The sequence below is a fragment of the Schistocerca gregaria genome, chromosome 2 (genome assembly GCF_023897955.1).
Source record: "Schistocerca gregaria isolate iqSchGreg1 chromosome 2, iqSchGreg1.2, whole genome shotgun sequence".
Taxonomy (NCBI): domain Eukaryota; kingdom Metazoa; phylum Arthropoda; class Insecta; order Orthoptera; family Acrididae; genus Schistocerca; species Schistocerca gregaria.
Window position 1 is genome coordinate 687,081,514 of NC_064921.1, and position 8,336 is coordinate 687,089,849.

Sequence of the window (8,336 nt, forward strand, 5' to 3'; positions counted from 1 at the left end):
CATAGTATCATAATGGTTCCGAAAAAATATGAACATTTCATAAAGTACAGACACCGAGCGAGGTGGCGCAGTGGTTAGCACACTGGACTCGCATACGGGAGGACGACGGTTCAATCCCGTCTCCAGCCATCCTGATTTAGGTTTTCCGTGATTTCCTTAAATCGTTTCAGGCATATGCCGGGAAGGTTACTTTGAAAAGGGCACGGCCGATTTCCTTCCCCATCCTTCCCTAACCCGAGCTTGCGCTCCGTCTCTAATGACGTCGTTGTCGACGGGACGTTAAACAACACTAACCTAAAGTACAGACAAAATACAATTTCATAAGTGTGAAGTTATCCAACTGTGTAATTACGTAAACATCTGTCACTGATGTAGTAAAATAAATATTTGTCTCTCTCAGTTAAATGATCAGATAGCTGTGTAATTTATGTGTTAGAGAAATATGGTATCGATGTGTTAAGTTGTATAAGCAAATTCCATATTAGCTAGGGCTCCTTGTGCTTGCCAAACACATGGTACACAAAGTAAGCGTGTAACCCCCCCCCCCCCCCCCCCCCCCCTTGAGGATTAATGTAATTATACCCTCAGGTGTTACAGATTACAGCAATGGAATGAAACGTATCACGGAAAACCTTTTTATCATTGTACTTCAAATATCTTTAAAAATGTTTTAAGTACAAAATTAATTACTCAAATACGTGTACTGTAGCGCTAAACTGTGCGTCTTGTCGTAAGATAATCTCTGTGGAAGAGCGGTAGTTATCGTCCACCGAAAGCTAAGTTCTGCAGAAGTCAATGTACTTACCTCATGATAAAGACAAGTGAAATGCTTTGTGTATAGATATCGTAGTTATTACGTACGGTACCGTGACCAAGAAAGTACTAAACTGTAACGTATTGTTGTGCTTCAAAAAAGGTTGTCTTATTGTAGCTATACCACAAAGTTACTACTAAAACATGTTTTACTTTCCAGAAGAATTCAGAAAAACTGTGCAGATATAAAGCAGATACAACACAAAAACAACAATGTAAATTGTCACACATTAGTAGCGTCGTGATATAATTGTGTAGCTGTCAAAGAAACCAAATGGTAAGTCATCTTTAATCCCCCAGAAAGTACTTCAAATCCAGAATGTATTCTCATGTAACTCAAAATGTTGCAGTGAAATCTCATTAGCAGTACCAGTATATGTTCTAAATATGTAAGCCTTATAGTCGTTACGTAATCGTACAACTAACAAGCAAGAATGTACACACACAATAACACTGTGTCGTTTGTTCAATGTAACAATGCATTCGTAATTACTGTCTAAATATGTTCCCTAGGTTCTAGACTGGATATTTAACTTCAAACATTGTTACATGTTAACAGTTTCTAAGTGTGACAAAGCAAACTAGTAATGTGAATTGAAAAATTTTCTAGCAAAGATTAAGTTAAAAAGCAGATTACCTCTCAATAAACGGTTTTACATGTGAAATGTGGTGTAATCCTTTACTCTTCCTAATACGCAGACTTTCAACTTCAATGCAATTATCATGTGGTATACGTCGGTAAGGAATGTTAAAATTTTTCTCAAGGTTAGAGCATCTATGTTATTTTTCTCTGAGCCAGCCGGCGCACGCGGCTGCCTGCGGTGCGAGTCAATGTCTGTATCTTTGTTGGCGCTCGTCGTTATTGGGATTACGAGACCTAACTTCTACAAATTCACCTTGCCGAGTGGGCGCAGCCTTGTTTGAATCCCGCCAGTTCTCGTGAAATTGAGGTATGTCGTAATGATTATATCGTATGTCGTCATGTCGGTAGTTCCTGTAGTTTCTTTCTTGTCGGTTAAGTGGTGGAGAATTTCTCCCTGAATTGTAACTGCGCACTGGACCGTTGCGTCTGAAGTTATTCTGTCTCCCTTGATAATAATTATTTTGGTTCCCATATTGTCTGTTTCTCTGATTGTCTATGTGATAGTCACTACCACGGAGAAGTGATCTTTCCCTGTAATTATTACTTCTCTGCCAATGGTTGTCATATGGGTGGTGTCTGTTTTGTTCACAATTTGCGTTGTAAGAATAGCCTTGTCGTGTCCAGTTATTATTTCTTTCATCGCCGAATTGTGACGGATGTGACCTGTAATTGTTGTGTTCCTGTTTTCGCGTTCCGCGATTGTCAGTGTCAATTTCCAATTCTTGTAAGAGTCCCTGAAAAGCTTCAATGTCGTCCTTGCAACGTCCTGCCAAAATAATGTGTCGTAAATGTTCAGGCAATTTGATTAAGCAAATGCGGATGAGTTCTGAGGGGCTGTATGGGTTTGACAGGTACTGATTCTTGTGCAACACGTCTCCAAAATATTTCACAAGACTGGAAAATTCAGATTGTTCGAAATGTTTCATCATATTGATGCCATGTTTTACTCGGTCTTGTGTTGCGTGAGACCAATATGCTGAGAGGAAGGCATGGTAAAATTCTCCTTCACTGTGGCAGTCGTGAATGACCGATCGCATTCTTACAGCAGGTTTATTCTCTAAATAACCACACATAAATTCTAATCTGTGCTCTAATGACCAGTTGGAAGGAAAACAATGACAGACTTGATGAAGCAACGCTTGTGGATGAAAGTCATTGCCGGACTTCCTAAATGATTTGAATTTACGTGTAGTAATGAACAGCTTATAGTCAAACTCTTCGTGTCGGCGAGTCGCATATCGGTCATCGTTAATTCGTTTCGGCGGTTCCATCTCAAAATTCGGTGCACCTTGCCAATTTCTTTCATACTTTCCGAAGTGCCCTGTGTTATTATTTTGTGGCTGTTCAGTATTTCTATGTCCCTCTTCCCGTATTGGAGCGCGAGTGTCATCTGAAATACGTAATTCTTGTATTACCTGTCTCAGCTGAACTTGTACTTCCCGGATTTCTCTTTGGTGTTGCGTATTAATTTGATTCTGAGTTTGTTTGAATTTCCTAATTTGTTCGCATTAAAGACTACCGGTTTTGTGTCATTCAGATTATCATCTACCTTCGCAGATAAATTATTTAGCTGATCCGAAAGTTCAATTACTTTCTCTGATAATGAACTAATTTCCTCCGTGTGTCTTTCTGAACCAATTTTCAGAGTATCCACTGTGTCCTTTTAGTTTTCCTGAGTTGTATAACCGAATCGGTAGATGCAACTGAGTCAATTTGAGCTTGCAAGGTCTCATGATTTTCATGACAAATAGTTTGCAGTTCTTTTACGGCTGATTCGTGATTCTGTAATGCATATTCAGGCAGCGAAAAAATAGGTTGTAAATGCTCACAAATTTGTGTTTTTACGTCATTACAGACTTTTTCACATTTCGATTCAATGTTATGTAACTCAGTAGTTAAATCTTCACGTGTTTGTTCAAGCGTGGTGTCTAACTTCGGAAGATTTTTTTCCATTGTCTCTAACTTTTGAAGCTTCTGCTGTGTTTGTCTCTGGTTTTGTTCCAAAGTGTCTAACTTTTGAAGATTTTGTCCCATTTGTTGCATTAATTGTAATAACAATGCACTGGTGCCTGAAACATGTTCCTCAGTGCTTTTCGGCAGTGAATTTGCACCGGCAACATTCACATTTTGACAAGCGGAAAATGTGTCTTGACTCATTTGAGAAAACGGTGAGAACCCAAAACCTGAATCTACAGTATATACAATATTGTGTTCTGTCATTTCGGATTCCTGAGGCGAGATGTTGCCGACCGATCGATCGATAATGCTTCCCTGTTCACTAATTGTTTCACTGCCTACACCATTATTTGCAGCCCTCTCCATGTCCCTATGCACAATTACCAAATTACTACTTTGAACATTAGTTAATTCATTACATGGTGGCGCTAACACACTGCTTTAGTCCTCACTGTCATTTCTCAGTTTACTTTGGAGCCTAGTATTACGTTTTTCACACGCCATTATTGTCACAATATTTCACACGATAACACAGAAAAGCACAATTTGAAGAGCAAAAATAAGAGAACACATTAATATAGCACTGAAAACATCTAGTTAATTGCAAGCGCAGCTGCGAAATACTTGGTGAAAATCTACATGCATGCCACAACTGTTTTACTGTACAACAATGAAAGATTGCAACTAAAAAGGAGATTCTCTCTACAATTACGTGCTAGCAGTAAACAAAAGCTACACTAATTACACAAACTACAAGAAAAAATCAGAAGATTCCAGTGAGGTATCCTCGGCTAAGGATCGACATATGAAACGTCCCATTAGAAAAATTATACATGACTGTGTTTAAACTGAAACACAATATTTTTTAGCGCAACGCTATACCTTTCACAAATCACTTACCTCATAAAAATCTTCATTACTCGAACTACTGCAATACAGCGAGCGCCACTACTGTCAGCTAAATAAAAGATTCAAACTACTGAAGGCACTAACTACTGATAGGCATAGTTAGCAAATGAAAGATTTTGATAGAGAACAAACAACGTATTTATCTTAATAGTGTTCAATACTATATACTATATACAATATATCAGTCCATGATATGCAATATCACAAATTTACTGTCTCTGATGGACTCACGTCCAGATCGTCCGCTCTCAAGATTTACGAGGCGCACATGAAAAACTACTATTACGTGGAATTAATGGCAGAGGGATGACAGCAGTAAATGCGTGATGGAGAATCCCAAAGTGAGACAGAAGTGGAGGTGGAAGTTAATACGAAATAAATAGGCGTACTGAGTGGCATATTGAACGATCTGAGGTCAAATAAGTTAGCAAAGAACAAAGCAAATAAAATCTGGTTCGCGCAGGAACTGTAAGGTAACCACGTTTGGTAACAAAAGGTCTGTGGAACGGATGAGTTACCATCTGATTTTCAGGATAGCATTGTCAACTCAATACCGATGATGTCACTTGAGAATAAATGATTAGCTTAGGAAATCAGATTTGTAAGATGTTACCGAAAATACTATACAGACGAACAGAAAAGTGTGATAGAAAACCTGCTCGCCAACTACGCGAAGGAGAAAGATACCAGAGCAACAATTCTGTTTCCACTTAGCAATAGAAGGAATTTGAATAAATCTAATGTAATGGGAATAAATCTAATGTAAAATTGCACCATGTATCATTCCGCGCCGGCCGGAGTGCCTGAGTGGTTCTAGGCGCTACAGTCTGTAATCGCGCGACCGATACGGTCGCAGGTTCTAATCCTGCCTCGGGCATGGATGTGTGTGATGTCCTTAGGTTAGTTAGGTTTAAGTAGTTCTAAGTTCTAGGGGACTGATGAACACAGCAGTTAAGACCCATAGTGCTCAGGACCATTTGAACCATTTTTATTCTTCCGCGTTTTCTGGCATCTCACTGGATGTCGTTTCACATGGAGGGAAACCAAGCTACATCGAATATAGTCAAGTACGATAATAAGGATACGTTTTATGCTGTGCGTTAAGTGCACGTCGACTGAGCGATAATACGGGAGAACAGTTAACCGGTGCATTTAACTTGGTCAGCACTGATCAGCCAGCTGGTGCAACTTATCTGCAGAGATTTGCACAGCTGCGGTTACGACGTAAAACGAGACGAACAAAGAAACAGTATAGCTTTGAGTGTCTTTTAAGTTTTGAAAGTGAATGAAATAATATCCGGCAAAACTCCAGCGATACAGCACGCTTCTTAGGGCACCATCTAACATAGTGTTGTAACTAAAAACAAGGATAGTGAAAATTCCTCAGTTAAACACAGGATAATTCCTCTGTGCGAGATATGTGTGACGCAGAAGTGTACTACAGGTGTAATTAAATATAGAAGCCACTGAAGATATTACTTACAGTCAGTCGTCTGGGAATCTCCGATCTTCTTTCATATCGAAATCTGAGAAATACATTTCAGGACTGAAACTGTGATCTGCGACACTGATAACGTGTCGATCAACAACAGAATCCAAGAAGTTATCCAAGCGCCACATTTTTTTTCTTCTTTTGTGACGTGCCGTTCTGTATCCCGCCAGCGTTTGACACTGACGTGTGACAAACCTTCGAGCATTAGTTCCAGTAGGTCTGGCAACTTAAGTGTCATGTTGTTTCTTACGACAAATCCCTTAACTTGGCTCCATCACAGTTCTGTACTGTTCGGTGCATACTGATGTGGTACGCTGGCAACTGTAAAAACACCGCATTTGTATTGTGTGCTCTATGCTGTGAAAATTATATTTTCTGTGTTTCCATGACGCTTAACACTCTGGCTGGTGTAAGGCCATGGCTGTGATATAAAAGAGTGGAAAAACTTTATTAACAACGCTTCACAAAATATCGATAGTTAAGGATTTATAGTTGCAAGGAAAACAGGAATTGCACGTGCAATACAGGGTGGTCCATTGACAGTGACCGGGCCAAATATCTCACCCAATAGGCATCAAACGGAAAAAACTACTAAGAACGAAACTCGTCTAGCTTGAAGGGGGAAACCAGATGGCGCAATGCTTGGCCCGCTAGATAGCGCTGCCATAGGTCAAACGGGTATCAACTGCGTTTTTTTAAAAATAGGAACCCACATTTTTTACTACTTATTCACGTAGTACGTAAAGAAATATGAATGTTTTAGTTGGACCACTTTATTCGCTTTGTGATAGATGGCGCGGTAATAGTCGCAAACGTATACGTGCGTGGTATCACGTAACATTCCTCCAGTGCGGACGGTATTTTCTTCGTGATACCTTACCCGTGTTAAAGTGGACCGTTTACCAATTGTGGAAAAGGTTGATATCATGCTAATTGTGTGGCTATTATGATCAAAATGCCCAACGGGCGTGTGCTATGTATGCTGCTCGGTATCCTAGACGACATCATCCAACTGTCCGGACCGTTCGCCGGATATTTATGGTATTTAGGGAAACAGGAAGTGCTCAGCTACATGTGAAACGTCAACAACGACCTGCAACAAATCATGATGCCCAAGTAGGTGTTTTAGCTACTGTCACGGCTAATCCGCACATCCGCAGCAGACAATTTGAACGAGAATCTGGAATCTCAAAAACGTCAGTGCTGAGAATGCTACGTGAATATCGATAGCACGAGTACAATAGGTCTATGCACCAGGAATTGCATGGCGACGACTTTGAACGTCGTGTACAGTTCTGCCACTGGGTACAATAGAAATTATGGGACGATGACAGATTTTTTGCACGCGTTCTATTAAGTGACGAAGCGTCATTCACCAACAGCGGTAAAGTAAACCGGCAAAATATGCACTATTGGCCAACGGAAAATTCACGATGGCTGCGACAAGTGGAACATCAGCGACCTTGGCGGGTTAATGCATGGTGCAGCATTATGGGAGGAAGGCCATTTGACCATCTTCTGTGCGAATGTACACACATTGCAGGGTCTTCTTCCAGCCGCAGCGGTTTAAGAGGACTAATGTTTTACCGGATTCCTGAAATTCGCCGTACACTCGCGAAACCTCCCATGAACCTTGGACCTTGCCGTTGGTGGGGAGGCTTGCGTGCCTCAGCTATACAGATTGCCGTACCGTAGGTGCAACCACAACGGAGGGGAATCTGTTGAGAGGCCAGACAAACGTGTGGTTCCTGAAGAGGGGCAGCAGCCTTTTCAGTAGTTGCAAGGGCAACAGTGTGGATGATAGACTGATCTGGCCTTGTAACAATAACCAAAAAAGCCTTGCTGTGCTGGTACTGCAAACGGCTGAAAGCAAGGGGAAACGACGGCCATAATTTTTCCCGAGGGCATGTAGTTTTACTGTATGATTAAATGATGATGGCGTCATCCTGGGTAAAATATTCCGGAGGTAAAATAGTCCCCTATTCGGATCTCCGGGCGAGGACTACTTAAGAGGATGTCGTTATCAGGAGAAAGAAAACTGGCGTTCTACGGATCAGAGCATGGATGTCAGATCACTTAATCGGGCAGGTAGGTTAGAAAATTTAAAAAGGGAAATGGATAGGTTAAAGTTAGATATAGTGGGAATTAGTGAAGTTCGGGGGCAGGAGCTACAAGACTTCTGATCAGGTGACTACAGGGTTATAAACACAAAATAAAATAGGGGTAATGTAAGAGTAGGTTTAATAATGAATAAGAAAATAGGAATGCGGGTAGGCTAGTACAAACAGCATAGTGAACGCATTATTGTGGCCAAGATAGATACGAAGCCCACGCCTACCACAGTAGTACAAGTTCATATGCCGACTAGCTCTGGAGATAACGCATAAATTGAAGAAATGTATGATGAAATCAAAGATATTATTCAGATAGTGAACGGAGACGAAAATTTAATAATCATGGGTGACAGGAATTCGTCAGTAGGAAAAGGGAGAGAAGGAAACGTAGTAGCTGAATATGGATTGG